The following is a 19063-nucleotide window of genomic DNA, read 5'->3' as shown; positions in this document are numbered from 1 at the left end:
ACGAGTGCACAGCTGTGGGTTTAAACTGCCGTCTGGGCACCAGCTTCAGCCTGCAGTGTATTTTCTTTGGTTTGCAAAAAAAAAAAAAAAAAAATGTAGTTATTTTTTTAATGACATCCACATGAAAGTACAGATTTTAAGTTTCTTTTAAAAAATTGGTAACATGGGCCCTCATTTTCCCTGACATCAGCCATTGGAACCTCTAGTTTTCACCCCCACCAGCTCTCAATAACTCTCCTTCACATGTTGCCCCACCTGCCTGGTGTCCTACGAGCCAAGGTCAAGGGTAGTGTTTAAAGGTTCACTCCAGGACAGAATTCTGGCTTTAACACTCCTTTATGGTGGCTTTAAGCAAATGTCTTAACTTTTCTGAACTTCACCTTCCTTATCTATAGCTGTGCATAGTAGGTACTCAATAAATGGTAGGAATGGATATTCCTGGGCTTCCCTGGTGGCTCAGCACAGTGAAGACTTCACCTGCAATGCAGAAGATGCAGGAGACTCAGGTTCAGTCCCTGAGTGGGGAAGATTCCATGGAGGAGGACATGGCAACCCACTCCAGTATTCTTGCCTAGAGAATCCCATGGACAGCGTGGTGGGCTGCAGTTCGTGGGGTCGCAAAGAGTCGGACACGACTGAAGTGACTTAACACAAGCACACAGGTCCATCCCAAATTCCTTAACTATCTCTTCCCCCATCCTTCCTCCCTGGCAATCATAAGTTCATTCCCTAAGTCTACAATCATAAACTCCCGTGTCATCCTTTTACTTCACAAGATATGGACAGGAGGCTTGTATATAACTTCAGCAGAACTCCATAGGAGGGTCAGGACTGCCTGCTGGAGTGCCCCCAGGGCAGGGCAGAGAAATGGTGGTTGAGTCCACCCCTCTCTGCAGTGTTAATGTCACACTGGCACCTCCAAACTGCTCACAGTGGTACTTGCATGCACACACACGTGTGTCTTGGCACCCACAGCACCCTGTGCATACTTCCTTTGTCATACTTGCTCCTTGACTACAGGAACCAGAAAAATAATCTTATTCCTGTTCTCATCCAATACTGCCCCCCTCAAGATTGAGGGGTATCAGAGAAAAGAGGGGATTGAAACTGCATTCAAGCCCTTATGTTTAAAGTAAAAGGCTTTTGCTTTGGTCTCCCAGGCCTCCTCTGAATCTCAAAGCAATGGCTCAAGAGTGAGTGATTAGGGACTTTCCTGGTGGTCCAGTGATTAAGATCCATCTGCTAGTGTAAGGGACACGGGTTCGATCTCTGGTCGGGGAACTAAGATACCACATGACACAGAGTAACTAAGCCTCAGAGCCACAACGACGAGCCAGTATGCTGCAACTACTGAAGCCCATGCACCCAGAGCCTGTGCTCTGCAACAAGAGAAGCCCCCACTGGCTACAACTGGAGAAAGTCCTCACACAGCAATGAAGAACCAGCACAGTCAAAAATAAATAAATAGATAATGATTTTTTTTTTAACAAAAAGTGAGTGATTAGGAAATGTGAATATAGAGAAACAAAGAATACCTGTTGGACCAAGAAACTGATTACAAATTAGACACTAAACCAGCCCAAGTAGAGTCACTGAGCTCCCAGTTCCATAAAAAAATTCAGGTAAATAAATGAAAATCAGTATCAGAGTTATATCTTAATTTTTATTCTAAATTATTAAAAAACCCTTTTTACTTGAAAAAACTGTAAGCCACATTGCTAATAACATAAGAATAAATTCTAAAAAAAATACAGATAAAGCTATAACCATTGATAAGTTGTTTTTATAGGAATTAAATCCCCACCAGGTAGAAACTTGTGACCGCAAGCACGTAGACCCCAGACCAGTTGAAACCAGAAGATTGCTGATGCTCAAAACTTCACCTTGATGTCAACCAATCCAAGAACTGAGCATGTGCTGAACATGCCCCCAGAAGCCTCCTCCCTCCCACTGCCTTTAAAACCTTTGTCTCCCAGCTGATAGCTTGGAGACGTTCTTAGGACATCATTCCATCATCTTCCCTGGTCGCTGGCCTCCAAGACAAAGCAGCTTTCCCCTTTCCACCACCACTCGTCTCTCGAGGATTGGCCTTTTGAGCAGCAAGCAGCTGAATTTGGGTTTGACCCTGGCCTCGTCCATTTACAAGCGCATCAAGTAGAGATCACACATCATTTAAAGGGGAAGGAGGGTGGAGAGCCCAGTCCCGGCCCATCATTGGGTGAGAAGGTGGATTCAGGGCGCCAGATCCTGTGATTTAAACAGAATCTAGAAACATAGATTTTTATGTGAAACCTCCCACCTGTATTTTTGGTAACTAATTTTAAAATATTTTAGTCTGCACCTTGGATCCAGACCATGGGTAACCACTCTCCATCACGTTATGGCAGAAGACATTTTTCATAAGAGTTGAGAAAAAAAAGTTGTGCTTGCAGTTTCACAAGGATGTTGAGGGTATCCTAATTCACCCTAATTCACCCCATTGTAGATGGCTCTGCTTTTTGGCCCAGCTGATGAGTATCAGGAATTTTTTTTGCCCCAGATTTTCTATGGATTCTATTCCATAGGCAGACAAAGGTTCTCGGTTGCCCTCCTTGCTCCCCTGAGGCGGCCCTGTCTTCTAACTGCTGTCCCGTGTTCCCATGTAGGGTGACCTTGGGTCAGCTGCCCAGTTTCTGTATTTCCTTGGATGTCTCTGGGAGAGAGGAGAGACATCTGTCCTTGGCAGACCGTTGGGATACCCATCTAGTTGAGAAACATGACTGATATGTGCTTATTGTTGTTCAGTCACTAAGTCATGTCAAACTTTTTTGCAACCCCATAGACTATAGCCCACCAAGCTCTTCTGTCCATGGCATTTCTCAGATTTCTCAGGCAAGAATACTGGAGTGGGTTGCCATTTCCTTCTCCAGGGGATCTTCCTGACACAGGGATGGAACTCACGTCTCCTGCATAAGCAGGATTCTTTACCACTGAGCCACGTGGGAAACCCAGATATTTGCTTAAGCCTCCCAAAATAACTGGATTCCACTCAGCTTTGAAAAACCACTGTTACCAAAAGTGAGGGCTGGCTGCTTGCCACTCAAAAGTCACTAAAGAGACCAGGTTGGTGGAAAGGAAAGTTTGCCTTATTTTAAATGACAGCAACCATTCAAAAGGGGAGGGCGGAACACCTGTCCAAAGGCCAACTGTCCCCACTGATAATCAGTGGGCAAGAGCTTTTCCAGGCAAAGGGAGAAGGCTACATGCAGAAACACACAGTCAGCTCTGACAGCCATCTTCACATCGGTCATTGGTGATCTGAGCAGCAGCATCTTGATTGTTGTGAAAGAAAGTGGAAGTATTAATGGCTCAGTCTTGTCCAACTCTCTGGTATCCCATGGGCTGTAGCCTTCCATTCTCCTCTGTTCATGAAATTCTCCAGGCAAGAATACTGGAGTGGGTTGCCATTCCTTTCTTCAGGGTGTCTTCCCCACCCAGGGGTCAAACCCAGGTCTCCTGCATTGCAGGAAGATTCTTTACCATCTGAGCCACCAAGGAAGCTCCTTTGATTGTTTTAAGGAGAATTAATCTTCAGTTCCAGGGTTATTCTATTTCCTTTCTTGAGACCTATTCTCAGAATTGTGGCAGCTTATGTCGTAGCTACAGTCTGGTTATCATGTAGTTAACTTCTTCTACTCCATGAGCATGTCAGTATCTACAAAACAGCTCCCAAGAGATGGCTCAGAGTATTATCTATGGCCCTTGAGGAGGGCCTTTGAGGAGGAACTGTATATGGCCCTTGACTATACTTAATGACTACATTATTTGGTCTCCTTTAACTGTTTTTATTTGTTTCTGCATTTTCTCACTTCTCTGATTAAGCTTATTCTTTGGCTAAGGTTTTTCCACAGACTAAAGACAAGCTGAGGACATAGAGGGCAAGGACCATAGGGTCCTGCTCCGTTTCACGTTTAGCTTTGAAAAACCACATAAAATGAGTTTCTATAAACACTTCCCAAGGATAATGTATAGATGTCACCATCCTTTGTTGGGTAATGCAGTCTGCAGCTTTAGTTCATGTAACCCAGGAGATTCAAGACAATGATGACCTGAAAATTATGAAAAAGCAAAAAAAAAAAAAAAAAAATTTCCTCTCTGCCACCTGCCACCTTCCACTTGTATACACTGCCACTTCACCTCCTGGCCCAAGGAGAGTCTGCCTCATCTATTTTAAGAATAGTGCATTTAAGAAAGTGCATTTTCCACTAAGCTTTGGCCAGGGCTATAAAGATAATCCCTCTCAATTTCAGCAATTGCACAAGTCCTTAAAGTGCCTGGCTGTGTAAGAGAGTCTAGTAATTACAGATGATGTGGCGATCAGCTTTCAATTTTGGACACATAGAAAAAAGTTCTCCACAGGGTCTAGTAGAAGTTTATCAGCTTGTTTATCTTGCTAATGGATTTTTATCTCCGACCACCCTCACTTGCCAGGGAGCTCACTCTTAATTAAGGAAAAAGCTGGTTGGGCGGTGTTAGAAATAATTGCTGCCTTTTTTTTCCCCACCCCAGAAACAGACTCACTTAAAGCATCATCAATGGATGGCAAGATTCCCAGACCTCAGTTTCTTGGTACCTAAGAGAACAGGAAAAAATTATGTCAATTAAAAAGCCTTATGAGGCAAATTAACCTCCGGAAACTTTAGGAAAGTAAACCATTCATAGAGGTCTCCTGGGAGGCTCCAATGGGGGGGTGAGCCTGTTGGAAGATAGCAAACTTGCTGCTGTTGATAAGAAATGGAATGAATGAAGCCAGTGAATATCGGCACACGCAACACTAAACGTTACAAAACACTTTCAGAGAAAAGATTTCCGTCTACAATGCAAATGTGCCTTTGTGTTAGAATCGATGAGGGTTTTATACTCTAGAACGAATGGGTATAATATGGACAAAAATAGTAACAGTAGCCAAGATTACTTGAATAGCACAGGCATAGCACATTTCTATTAATTTTCTTGATCTCATTTAATTTGTTCAACCGTAGGTGAAGGAGATAAGGATTACCTGGATTTTAGTAGTAAGAGGCTTCAATACTTTGGCCACCTGATGCAAAAAGCTGACTCACTGGAAAAGACCCTGATGCTGGGATGGATTGAAGGCAGGAGGAGAAGGGGATGACAGAGGATGAGATGGTTGGATGGCATCACCGACTCAATGAACATGAGTTTGAGCAAAGTCTGCAAGATGGTGAGGGACAGGGAAGCCTGGGATGCTGCAGTTCATGGGGTCTCAAAGAGTGTGGGATTCCACTTAGCGACTGAACAATGAACAACAAGAGGCCACTCCATGATGTCAAATTGCTCAATGTTTCAGCTAGTGAGTTAATGTGAAGATTTTTTAAGCTAATTAATTCACGAATTTGGCTGCAACACGTATGAGTTGTGGCACACGGGATCTTCATTGACTCAGGCAGTCTTGTGCACATACATTCTCCAGTTGCAGCATGTGGGCTTCTAGTTGCTCCTTGAGGCATCTGGGATCTTAATTCCTGACCAGGAATTGAACCTACATCCCCTGCATTGCAAGGTGGGTTCCTAACCACTGGACCACCAGGGAAGTCCCTGACATGAGGATTTGAATCCAGGTGTCTATAGTTTACACAATACTCACCCCTAACATCCTACGACTCTTACAGTTCACTGCCTCCCCAGACTTCGTGTAAAGCCATGTCCCTTTGACAGCAGTGTATTTTAGATGAAATCTCTAATCTGTAAGGGATCGTGGATGAAATAACCACCACATTCCATCAGGGTAGGTCTGGGTTATGTTCCCCAAGCAGTTGCTAAATACGCTTTTAACTCCTATTCAGGGGACTTTCCTTGTGGCCCAGTAGGTAAGACTCCATGTTCCCAATGCATGGTGCCCAGGTTCGATCCCTGGTCAGGGAACTAGATTCCATATGCCACAACTAAGGCCCAGCACAACCAAATACTGCTGCTACTGCTAAGTCGCTTCAGTCGTGTCCGACTCTGTGTGACCCCATAGACGGCCGCCCACCAGGCTCCCCCGTCCCTGGGATTCTCCAGGCAAGAACACTGGAGTGGGTTGCCATTTCCTTCTCCAACACATGAAAGTGAAAAGTGAAAGTGAAGTCGCTCAGTCGTGTCCAACTCTTAGCGATCCCATGGACTGCAGCCTACCAGGCTCCTCCGTCCGTAGGATTTTCCAGGCAAGAGTACTGGAGTGGGGTGCCATTGCCTTCTCTGACAACCAAATAAATTAAACAAAAAACAGAAAAAACTTCCTTCATTTTTTTTGTGTGTGTATGGCATTTGTTAGCAGGTGCAGCATTTATAATACACATCTAGCCTACTCAAGCCTGATTGTGTGGGTCCAAAAATAATCATGCAATCTGACCACACACAGAAGATACTGAGTAATTATAACAGATTATTTCCTTAGGTTCTTCATTTTCCATAAATACCTCTTCATTCATATTGGGAAGTTTACTCACTCTTCCATGTAATAAGGTCCAGAAACTCAGGCAAATAAATGTTAATATAATGATCTGCATCAGATGATTAAAAAAAAAAAAAAAAAACCCTACTGATGACTTGGATGAGAATGACCAGAAAGTCCTAGGACTCTGAGGTTATTGAGAAGATATGTGATATTCGGTTTGCAGAAATGAAAGCTAAAACTACCAAGATAAGTAATATGTGATTTTTATACTGCAGTTTTCTCAAGTACATTCAAGCACATTTATTTCCTGGCTTTTCCCCCCTGTAATGGTACTTACAGTCATTCCTATAAGTACTCCCAGGGAAGTTAAATTAGCACTGGCTAATAAAATTGTAATGAGCCTTCTCAAGCCTGCTCTTAACCACAGCACCCCCACGACAGTATGTGGGCATCCAGAAATTAAAACTGTCTTTTGATACAAGCCAGCTTCACTCCCCAGGACACTACTCCAGGCAAAATGAAAGAGGAAGGGCCCGAAAGCTCATGCCTCCTGCCTTTCCCTTGCTTTAGATCTGCAGATGCTTTTCATGGTGAGATGCTTCTGAGGGCTTATAAATTCCTCCCTACAGCCTTGGGATTAGGGTGGAAATGCTTGTTCCAAGGCTTTGCAGAGAAAGGAGCTGCCTTCCATCTTCATCCTAAACAATCTCCACCGTAGGCATCCTATACCTCCCAATCACACCAAGCCCCCAGACATCTCCCCACTCCCAGCTCCCAGTGTATCAAGAATCTGAAAACGTTGTACTGAACCCTTCTAAGTACCTGGGGTGTAATGGGAATGCAATAGCAGTTCCATGAATATTTGTGGAATTATCTTTAAAAAGCCCAATTGGTTTCTCATCTATTTTGGATATAAGCTCCTTTCTCATATCAATGGTTTGCAAATATATTTTCCCAGCCTATAGGCTGCCTTTTCATTCTGTTGATGATTTCCTTGGTTGTGCAGAAGCCTTTTAGTTTTATGGAGTCCCACTTCTCTATTTTTGCATTTGTTGCCTGGAATTTGGGTGCCATGTTGTCACCAGGACAGCTGTGCTATGACAGGGTTTATGAAGTGACACCACTTTTAATCCTCAGGAACAGAGCCCCGCAGGAGCTGAGCAGGAGCCCCTGTCCACGTGCCTGGGCTGAGTCAGGACCTTGATTACACCCAGGTTCTCAAAAATCCCTGAGAACATTGACCCCAGTCCCTGCCCCTCCCTCAGAACACGGATCTGGTTCCCCCATCAGTGACAAGGGGGCCACATGGTCAGATTTGTGGGTGCTCTTGCTTCAAAATGAGCACTTCCTGTGTGCTGTCCAATGCTGGATTCTTCTGAAATTCACCTGCTAGAGAAAGGACACTAGTCAAGAAAACACTCCTGAATCTAAAAAATAATTTTAACATTTTCTGAAGTGTACTGCAAGTGCATAGAGCATTCATTTTAATTTTGAAGAGCTTTTGTTTATAGCGTAATGTATCACTCAGAAAAAAGATTTTTTTTGGCTTTGTCCAATCTTAGTTGCAACTCAAAGGCTTCTCTCTGGTTGTGGTACTCAGGCTTAGCTTAGCTGCCCTATGGCATGCAAGATCTTAGTTCCCTGACCAGGGATCCAACATGTCCTCTGCATTGGAAGGCGGATTCTTAACCACTGGACCACTGGGGAAGTCCCCTGCACCCCATGGAAAATTTGAGAAACTTAAGTCTTTGGCAAAATACCTTCCATTTGAGGTTCATAGATTTCTGAGACTCAGTTTCCCACACTGGAGTCATTCATGTTTCACATTCTGCTTTGTACAAGGACCTCATGTCCTACTACTTACTTTGTTCTTTTTTTTTTTTTTTACTATAAATTGAGTTTTTTAAACTTTAATATTCATTTGCCCTTTGTAATAGGCCAAAATATCTACACTCTTATGCATTTGATGTCCCAATCATGCTTATTTTTATATACAATAAGAATAAATGTCACTGGGCTTCCTTGGTGGCTCAGTGGTAAAGAATCCTCCTGCCAATGCAGGAGACACAGGTGCAGTCCCTGATCCCGGAAGATCCCACATGCCACAGGGCAACTGAGCCTGCGAGCCACAACTATTCAGCTTGTGCTCTCGAGCCCAGGAGCCACAACCACTGAGGCCCACAGTCCATCCTCCAACGAGAAAAGCCACCGCAATGAAAAGCCCGCACACCACAACCAGAGAGTACCCCTGCTCACCCAGACTAGAGAAAGCCTGTGCCCCTATGAAGATGCAGAACAGCCAAAATATAAATAAATAAAATATTGAAAAAGAATAAATGTCACTATAATAATGAAACCAAATGTTTATCCTAACAAACCATGTGTATGACCCTAATATCTCTCACATCCAATGGTATACATGTCACACTGGGTTTAATATTCTTTCAAGTTTATGCATGTCTGTAGAAGTCAAGGTTTTGTCAGAGAAGAAGAGATAAAGCAAATGATACAAAATATAAGATGGATTGTAGAGATGAGAACGCATGGATCCTGGGATGCGCCTAAGTATCATAAGGATTCAGCCCCTGCTTTTCAAGTCCGACCAGAAATCAGCAGAGGGAGAAGTTGGGAGAAGACAGACATTCAGTTAATGAGACCCAGGACAGACTAGCACTGCTCCTGGCTTCTTCTATCGATTTATCTAATTCATTCTTTTCACAGACTCCAGAGTGATGTTTCAAAGCTGAATTCTGACCTTGACCATCTATTTCCTAAAAAATCTTGGAAGGCTCCTCATTGCTCTTAGATAGAGTCCAAATTCCTTAATTGTTTTAGGCCCCTGAAAGGTCTGGCCCCTCTTATCCGTCATGTCTCGTGATGTGTGACTATTTCCTTTGAAGTCCAGCCTCCGGGGACATTGAAATGTCTGCAGGTCCTGAGCTAAGAAGCATCCATCTTCAAGGAAAGACAGTTTCCTTTCCCTTTTGCCTGGTCCACTCTTTACTATCCAAACACATCCCCATCTGCTCCTCCTCCAACCTTAATTTTCCAATATTCAACCTAGATTCATCCTCCTATAGAGATGCTCTCCTGACCCTTCCTAAAAAGGTTTTAAAAGAGATGTCAAAGTTAAAAATGCTTCTGGGCTGAATAACTTCATTTGTTTGATCCTAGTGAGATGGAGGCAGATGTGGTCTAATGAGGTTATCCTCCACTTTTTGGTAATCACACGCAGGATCCAGACTGCTAACTTCTCCATGGAAAGAGAAGACCTCTGTTCCAGGGGTCAGAGAGTCCTGAGTCTCTGAGCTGGATTTTCGTACAGCTGTGGGTGATAGACAGAGGGGACATGGAAGCCCATTACCCAAGTGCTGTAGGGTACCCTCTGCCCTGTTGAAAAAAAAAAAAAAAAAGAACTTCTAACCCTTAATAACTTCCTCCAGGAAAGAATCTGTATATCACTGATATTTGCTAACATCCTCCATCCAAGTCCAACTCCATTAGTTTCTGAAGCCATAAAATCCAGTTGTATGTACATACTACTATAGTTAAAATAGATAACCAACAAAGACCTGCTGTATAGCACAAGGAAATCTGCTCAGTACTCTGTAATAACCCAAATGGGAAAAGAATTTTTAAAAGGATGCATATATATATGTATAACTGAATCACTTTGCTGTACACCTAAAATTAACACCACACTGTTCATCAATTTTACTCCAATATAAAATACTTTTTTAAAAAAAGAAAAAATCCCGTTATAGTTTTCTTGTGCATCATTTGAGACAAAAAGGGATATGTCCCTCTCTGATTTATTCAGGGCCACTTTTCTATCAAAAGAGCTTGAATACACCAAAGGAGATTTAAGAAATGCATTGCATCTTATCCATGATCACTGAGTGTTGCAGTATAGACAATTTATAGGAATAAGTATGATGAATTTGACATCATCTATTACCCTATCATCCCTTGGAGGGATAAAAATACATAAATATAAGCCAGATGGGAATCCAATTTTGGAACTGGAATTTTCCTGAGAAGCCTCCAAATTACATAAGGTACCAAGTTCAGGGTCCTGATAAAGTGCTCATTGTATAAGAGAACAATCTTCTTACTAGTCTTTGCCATCAGGAGATTATGAATGAGGAAACCCATTGTAGGGGGCATAATATTAGACACTTGAGAAATGAAATGTTTCCTGCTATATTAGTAAACAAGGATGTCGCCAGCAATTGCAGCCACTGTGGAAGGTGAGCTAGTGAGCCCTGAGGAAACTCAGGATGTGAAAACAGGATACTGGCCCCAGATAGCTGAGGTGCATATCAAAGGAATGATTTCGGTGAGCCCAGACTCTTGCATTTTCCCAGTCATAGAAACACTTAATTCCTTAACTTGGTGTATCTGTTTGTTTGTTTGTTTAAGTTACAAAAAACTTTTGACCATCAGACTACTTGCCCTTGTTGCAAACTTCTATATAACCTGGCTCCTCCTCCTGCCTCCTTGGAGCAGTTCTTTCAGGGTACTTGAGATGCTGCCTCTCATGCTTAAGTCCTAAAAATTTTCACCAAATAAAACATAACTTTCAACTTTTAGGTTGTATGTATTTTTTTCAGTAAAAACACCCCAAAAATGCTTAGAGAATGAATGAATGATTGCATGAGATTGTTTCAGTGCTTTGCTCTGAGCAAAGATATAGGTTTGTTTAAGAAGGGGTGGCAGCTCAAGTTTTAGTTTTAAAAATACCTCCATACTGTCTTCCATAGCGGCTGCACCACTTTACACTCCCACCCAATGTACGTTCCCACCAATAATGTAGGAAGTTTCCCTTTTCTCCATACCCTCTCCAGAATTTATTGTTTGTAGCTTTTTTTTGATGATGGCCATTCTGACCGGTGTGAAGTGATACCTCATTATAGTTTTGACTTGCATTTCTCTGATACTTAGTTGTGCTGAGCATCTTTTCATGTGCTTTATATCCATAAAAGAATCAAAAATGAGTGGACACATGCATATGTATACCTGAAACTAACACAACACTGGAAATCAACTGTACTCCAATATATTTTTTTTAAAAAGAATGGATTTAATTTTTTTAATTTAAATTAAAAGAAAAAAAAAAGCTCCTCCTCCTATTTGGAAGAACTTTTCTGAAACACCTGTATTAATAGAGGAAAGTTTCTATAGTGGCTTCTGTTTATGTGAGAAATCTGTGGGCAGGAGCTCAAAGCATAGGTATCAAAAAGAAGTAAGAAAAAAAGAACAAACAAGTTTTCAAAGCCTATGAAGTTCTGTGGAATAAGGAACATTCCAGCCATCCTGCTGGGTTGCCAGGTTAACGCTGGAGTCAAATTTTAAAGGCAAAGAATCTAAACAGTGGTTCTTCGGAAAGAAATGCACAAACTCAGGAATTAGTTGAAAAGTGTTGAAAACTGTGCTTCTGAGCTGTACATATAGAAGCAGAAGGGCGCGAGGCTACCCCTGTTGTACCATTGAGTTGGAAGTCTAGGAAGTAACCTCCATTCTTTTCCTAAGAGAGTTCTTGATGGGCCTGAGGATAAAATTGCAACATTTGTCAATCCCTTTCCTTCAAGAAGCTTGGGTGCCTTGCTGTTATTTAGTCACCCAGCTGTGTCTGATTCTTTGTGACCCCATGGACTGTAGCCCACCAGGCTCCTCTGTCCCTGGGATTTCCCAGGCAGGAGTACCACAGCAGGTTGCCATTTCCTTCTCCAGAGTATCTTCCCAACCTAAAGATCAAACCCTTGTCTCCTGCACTGGCAGGTGGGTTCTTCATCACTGAGTCACCTGGGACGCCCCTGAGTTGGATCTTAACTTGTTGGGAACTACTGTGAAATCTGAGCATGAATTTGATCTACGATGGGCTAACTTTTGACACCTAATAAAATCCAATTTCATAGAGCCTGTGAAAGTGTTTCATCTTCATCACCAAACACCTTTTCATTTAATCGATTGCATTCCCTAAATACAATTGCAAACAAATGGAATTCAACCTAGCACATCCGTCACCTGGAAATTGGGAGGAGGTGGGGAAGGACAACATCTCCTTGGAGCACATGGACTCAAAGAAAACCCTCAGTCAATTACAATGTAAAGGAACTTCTGCTGAGCTCTGCAGAGGGGAAGTCATAGCAAGCCTGTGACAGGGTCTGGAAATGTTCAAAATTGTCCCTTGGGGAAAATCCTGATTCTATGAGGTCATTTATGCCACTTAAAGCCCCCAGCACGCTTGTCATTTCTTGGAAACACATACATATTTTGTGTGATTTCAATTAGAAAGCTGCTTTTCAAATGTATTGCACTTTTATCTGAGTTTTCTTGTTTTTAATAGCAGAAGTCATACTCGGTTGATTCATGTAGGTATAATGAAAAAGTCCACCAAGGTTCTTCATGCCCAGAGCTCATACTCCAGTTGGAAGCACTGTTAAGAATACTATGTATGAAACAGATAATTAACAAGAACCTACTCTATAGCTCAGGGAACTCTACTCAGTGCTCTGTGGCGACCTAAATGGGAAGGAAATCCAAAAGAGAGGGGATATATGTAAACATAGAGTTGATTCACTTTGCTGTGAAATAGAAACTAACACAACATTGTAAACCAACTATATTCCAATAAAAATTAATTAAAAAATAATTTCTCATATGTTCTTCCAAATCTCTTGCATTCACACTTCAGCCCACTTGGCCATTTCCCATAAATCTCTTTTTCCTAAATATTTACAAAAATGTAATTTGATTTCTCATGTACAGCTCCATAGCTTGCCCAAGTGGTACTTACAAAGTGAGGATTAGGAAACAAAAGGCAAATTTTAAGAACACCTTTCTCTAAAAAGTTTGCCATTGTATGCCAGAATATTGTCCCGAGTATTTTAAAAATCTAAGATCTCTGTAACTATAACTATGACTCCTCCACCCTGAGTTGCTTGCAACCTGCACAGCTGTACATGGCGACCCTCAGTCAGAGCATACATGTGATGCTCCCCTCGTCCTGCCTGTAACACACACACACAGTGTGTGCAGATATCTGGAGGCCTCACCTCCTCATAGTCACTTCTATGCAAGTCTTCTGTCTGTTTTCTTTCTCTTTTATGCCAATCCAGATACCAGGGACTTCCCTGGTGGTCCAGTGGCTAAGACTCCGAGCTCCCAATGCAGGGACTCAATCTCTGATCAGGAAACCTGATTCCATGAGCCACAGCTAAGAGCTCAAATGCTGCAACTAAAGATCCTGCATCTCACAACAAAGACCTGGTGCAGCCAGACAATAAATAAATATTTCTTAAAAAATATCCAGACACTGAACTGAGCCTCTTTTTCTGGTCCTATAATGTTCCATCCCAACAAGGATTTCACAGGTTTATTTCAATGGTTCCCAAACAAAGGAAATTTTACACGGGCTGTTTGGCACTGTCTGGAGACATTTCTGGTTGTCACCTCTGGGAAGGGGATTCTTCTAGTAGGTAGAGATCAGGGATGCTGTTAAATAGCCTGCAATTCACAAGACAGGCTTCTCACAAGGAAGAGTTACATCTGACTCTAGACGTCAAGAGTGCCACAGCTGACAAACCCTCATTCAGTCCCTTTACTGAGAGCATTCAGGGTGGCAGGAAAGGGACCCATCACTCTGCCTCCTGTCACGCTCCTGGTTCCTATGTCACCTCTCTAGGCCCTCATCTGCCTCTTCCCTTAAAGCTCTGCATTCCCCTTGACTTCAGGATAGATGGTTCTTTGCCAGACCTCCCCACTGAGCATCACCTCTCCCTTTCTGAATCCTTACAGCTGGTCACTTAGCAACCAGTCCCACAGAGATGTCTCCAGCCCAACGGGACCTACCAAGACATCTCCCTGGAAAAGGCCTCGTGTAAACCAATAAGGTGGAGAAGGAAATGGCAACCCACTCCAGTGTTCTTGCCTGGAGAATCCCAGGGACAGGGAAGCCTGGTGGGCTGCCGTCTATGGGGTTGCACAGAGTCGGACATGACTGAAGCGACTTAGCAGCAGCAGCAAACCAATAAGGGGGCAGAAAGCTTTCAACTTTGCAAATACATATAAAAATCACATTTTATTCAAAGTTAAAAGATGTCAGTTTAACCAATGTGTGATAAAAAATGCTAATTCAATAGGACTGTATTTGAATAATTGGAAATAATGGCTACCACCCAAATTAGTAATAAATTGTCAAGAATCAAGTTATATCATAGCCAGTTGGCTCAATAGATTGTCAACTTAGTTAATGATACTGCTCCATTATGGTACCAATTTAGCCAGGAAAATAAAAACACCAGTAATTTTCAACTCATTCTCTCTGACATCAGGGCTTGGGATCTGAACCGAAATAGGAAGACATTATATATGAACCTTTTAAACAACTATGATCTCAGTTTATCTTTATGCCATGCAAGGATGTGGGCATTATGATAATCTTTATTTTGCAGACCATTTAACCCAAATTCAGGGTAGTAAAATCAATTTCTAAATCAGTTCATATAATCTCATCAATATAAAATTGCATATTTTAAAATATCTAAGCACATAAAAAGAAAGCATTGCACACAAGAGAATCATTCCTGGAAAGAAAAAAAAAACCAACAATCCAGAACATGAGTGAAATCAAAGTCATTCGGGAATGACTGGCGCTTTTTCCTTTTTATAATATTTGCTTTTCTTTCTTTCTTTATTTGGCTGCTCTGGATCTTTGTTGTGACATGAGATTTTTAGTTCTGGCATGCAAAATCTAGTTGTTTCCTGACGAAGGAGCGAACCCTGGCCCCCTGCATTGGGAGCATGGGGTCTTCCTGGACCACCAGGTAAGTCCCCATTTTTTTCTTTTTAGTGGCTAAATGGGCACCTCCCTGGCACATTTAGTCATCCCTCTGAAGCCCAGAGGAGGAATACATTGAACCCCTTAGGCAAGATGCTGAGATGAACTCAGAACCGCGTTTCAGCCTGGTGTGTCCCTGGGAAGCCTACAGAATCCTATGGATTGCACATCAGATTTAAACCCTGTCCCACCTGTACTGAATCACTGAGATGCTACAGTAGCAAACCCCCATCCCAAGTCACACCTCTAAAGGCAGCACAACTCCTGTGCCCCTCTTCATTATGTCTACCCTTAAAGCTCACTTAGCCCCATTCTCTTTCAATCCCTCCCTGTTCTTCCTATCTGTTACATTGCTTCTTAATAAGCTTTCTGTGCCATGTGGCTCTCACAAGCAAGCCTCTTAATTATCTTTGTACAAAGACGATCCACATCCTGGCCCTCTCATCTTTCCACTACATCAGTCAGTCAGTTCAGTCGCTCAGTCATGTCCGACTCTTTGCGACCCCATGAATCGCAGCATGCCAGGCCTCCCTGTCCATCACCAGCTTTCGGAGTTCACTCAGACTCACGCCCATCGAGGCAGTGATGCCATCCAGCCATCTCATCCTCTGTCGTCCCCTTCTTCTCCTGCCCCCAATCCCTCCCAGCATCAGAGACTTTTCCAATGAGTCAACACTTTGCATGAGGTGGCCAAAGTACTGGAGTTTCAGCTTTAGCATCATTCCTTCCAAAGCAATCCCAGGGCTGATCTCCTTCAGAATGGACTGGTTGGATCTCCCTGAAGTCCAAGGGACTCTCAAGAGTCTTCTCCAACACCACAGTTCAAAAGCATCAATTCTTCGATGCTCAGCTTTCTTCACAGTCCAACTCTCATATCCATACATGACCACAGGAAAAACCATAGCCTTGACTAGATGGACCTTTGTTGGCAAAGTAATGTCTCTGCTTTTGAATATGCTATCTAGGTTGGTCATAACTTTCCTTCCAAGGAGTAAGTGTCTTTTAATTTCATGGCTGCAGTCACCATCTGCATTGATTTTGGAGCCCAGAAAAATAAAGTCTGACACTGTTTCTACTGTTTCCCCATCTATTTCCACGACATATACCCAGCCAATTAAAAACTCCTGAGGACTTCAAACACCCGTCTAGAATATTCCTGTGCCCAGACTGTTGGGCTACAGAATATCTCAGAATACTTTTTAAATTAATTAATTAGTTTTTGGCTGGGCTGGGCCTTCTTTGTGGCACATGGGCTGTTCGTTGCTGTGCACAAGTTTTCTCTAGTTGTGTCAAGTGGGGGCTACTGTGTCATTGCAGTGTATGAGCTTCTCATTGTGCTAGCTTCTTCTGTTGCAGAACGTGGGCTCTAGAGCACATGGGCTTCCATAGTTTCTGTCCATGAGCTTAGTTGCCCCTAGGCATGTGGGATCTTGGTTCTTGGCCCAGGGGTCGAAGCCACATCCCCTGTGTTGGCAGGCAGACTCCTAGCCACAGGACCACCAGGTAAGTCCCAAAGATATTCTTGATTTCTTGGCTAGTTCATGGTCTCCAGCCCTGAGCTGACTCTCAAGGCCACTCAACTTTCCTAGGATGTGTATCCTGACATCTTCCTCACCAAGTCCCTTTCCCAATCTACCAGTCACTTCCTACATGCCCTGCTCTCAAAAGCTCTTGCCTCTCAATTCTTAAAAGAAACAGATCGTTGGGTGGGATGATTTTACTCATTGTCCTTATCTGTTGTCATGCTCTGGAAGTTATATCCTTGTTTGTTTCAGTGGACCAGGTCCCTCCTCAACATCCCATCTTATCACTCATTCATTCTTCCCATTCTCATTCTCATACTTTCCATCCAAACAGTCTTCTGAAATTGCTCCTAGAAGATCACTGATGATCTTCTAATGGCCAAGGCAATATGTCCTTCCTTTCTCTCTTCTCACTTATCTTGCTCCTGCTTTATTTTGATTCCTTTCTTTCTCTCCTCCAGATACTTCTTTAGAGAACTTGAGGGCTCAGATTCTGAGATCAGACTTCCTGGATTCCAATCCAAGCTCTACTATTCTCTCCTCTGGTGACTCTGGGCAAGCTATTCATTGTTTCAATGCCATGGTCATCTCATCCTGGAAACAGTTAATAATAAGTGGTATCACAGGTCATAATGTTGATGTGAATATTGAGTTCTTGGCTTGGATGGTTCTTGCCAGTATTTCTTTATCAAACACTTAGTGATTTCCTATTAAGCACCAGCTACTGGGAATACTGATCTGGACAACAGGTTCCATAAATCAAAAGAACTTACTATCATTAATTTGTTTAAAAACCCAATTAATAAAAAAATCGTTACTGTTTCTCTCCATCAAACAGCCATCATGCTTCCTTTATAAATCTTCAAAGTCACTCCTTTTTGTTCTTCTGCACAAATACTGGGACTCCTCTTGTTTTCAAAGGTATATTTGATCTCTTTTTGAAAAATATATTGACCTCTTTTCAAATGCATATTAAATTTTATTTCAAAGTCCACTTTCTGGATGAATAAAAGACTCGTTCTCCCCTGAAGATCACAAAGACAGTTTGGAATGACTCAAGGAATGGGAGACATTTGGGGCAAATTCAGGTGGAAAAGAAAGTCCACAGTTTTGATGCTTTGGGAGGTAGATTATGATGGACTCGGCCTTTGAGTAGTGGGCATGTCTCTCCTTCTGTCTTACAGTTCAGTCTTTATGAATCAAAAGTATGGATTTTTAAAACCTGCACTTTGGGCATCTATTCTCCCACAAGAATACAAAGTATATACAGTCATTATATTATTCAGTGTCCCTTAGTGTGAGACAGTCTTGGTATCTGTCTGTTGTAACATTTCTTTTTCACCTTGGTTTTCCAATTTTCCAATATTATTCAGTGTCCCTTAGTGTGAGACAGTCTTGGTATCTGTTGTAACATTTCTTTTTCACCTTGGTTTTCCAATTTTTCCAATGCCCCTCATGCCACCCCGCTTTTTCTTTTTCCACCTGCATTTATCAAGGAGAGAGCTGGGATCAGATGGGAGAAGCACCATAATCAAGGACATTTATGGTTCTGGCCAAGACCAAGTTTGAATCAAGTCTACTCCAAGCCAAATATTGTGCTTGTGTCTGACTCTGCACAAGGGACCAAGGGCAGTGGGCAGCTCTCCTGTCTACTTGCAAACCAAACTTTGACTGCAGCACCTGAAGGTACAGGACACACATCCCATTTCAGCAAAGATCAGGGGAAAGAAACTCCCAGCACAGACGGTTCAAGCTTGTAGGTTCCCACTCTGTTGGCGTGAGTGGAAGTCTAGTGGACCAGCGACAGAAGTGGTCCCTGCCTCCATCTGTCCCCTGTCCTCCAGCTATGTCTGCTGTAGGCAGCACTGGGGGAACCCTGGAAACAGAACCCTCAGAACACACAGCGACCTTTCAATCCAGTGACCACAATTAGACTTTTCATAGATAAACTTGACTTTCTCCCTTTTTAAATATTCTATTATATTCTCTAATATTTTGTTAATTCTCTCTGAGATTTTCTTGTATTTGCCCCATCTGCCTTAATAGTCCAGGCCCTCAATCTATAGACTTTCACAAAGGTATTTATCTACACACCCAAATTTACCAATTTCATTCACAAAGGTCAATTATAGCCTGGAAGAGAACTACTTCTCAGCACTTCGAAAGCAAACAGGGGAACTTCTAACATGGATTTCACTGAGGTCTGATATGGTATGCTTGAATTTGTGCCAGTGGAATTTACTAGATGAAAAATAATCA

The 19063-nt window shown here is 42.5% G+C and overlaps 1 pseudogene; it reads left to right on the top strand.

The window, feature by feature from the left end:
- Window positions 1–19063, top strand: part of LOC123329959 — a 75292-nt pseudogene that overhangs the window by 40279 nt on the left and 15950 nt on the right.

This window comes from Bubalus bubalis, chromosome 17 (genome assembly GCF_019923935.1).
Source record: "Bubalus bubalis isolate 160015118507 breed Murrah chromosome 17, NDDB_SH_1, whole genome shotgun sequence".
Taxonomy (NCBI): domain Eukaryota; kingdom Metazoa; phylum Chordata; class Mammalia; order Artiodactyla; family Bovidae; genus Bubalus; species Bubalus bubalis.
This window is presented reverse-complemented; position numbering and strand designations above follow the sequence as displayed.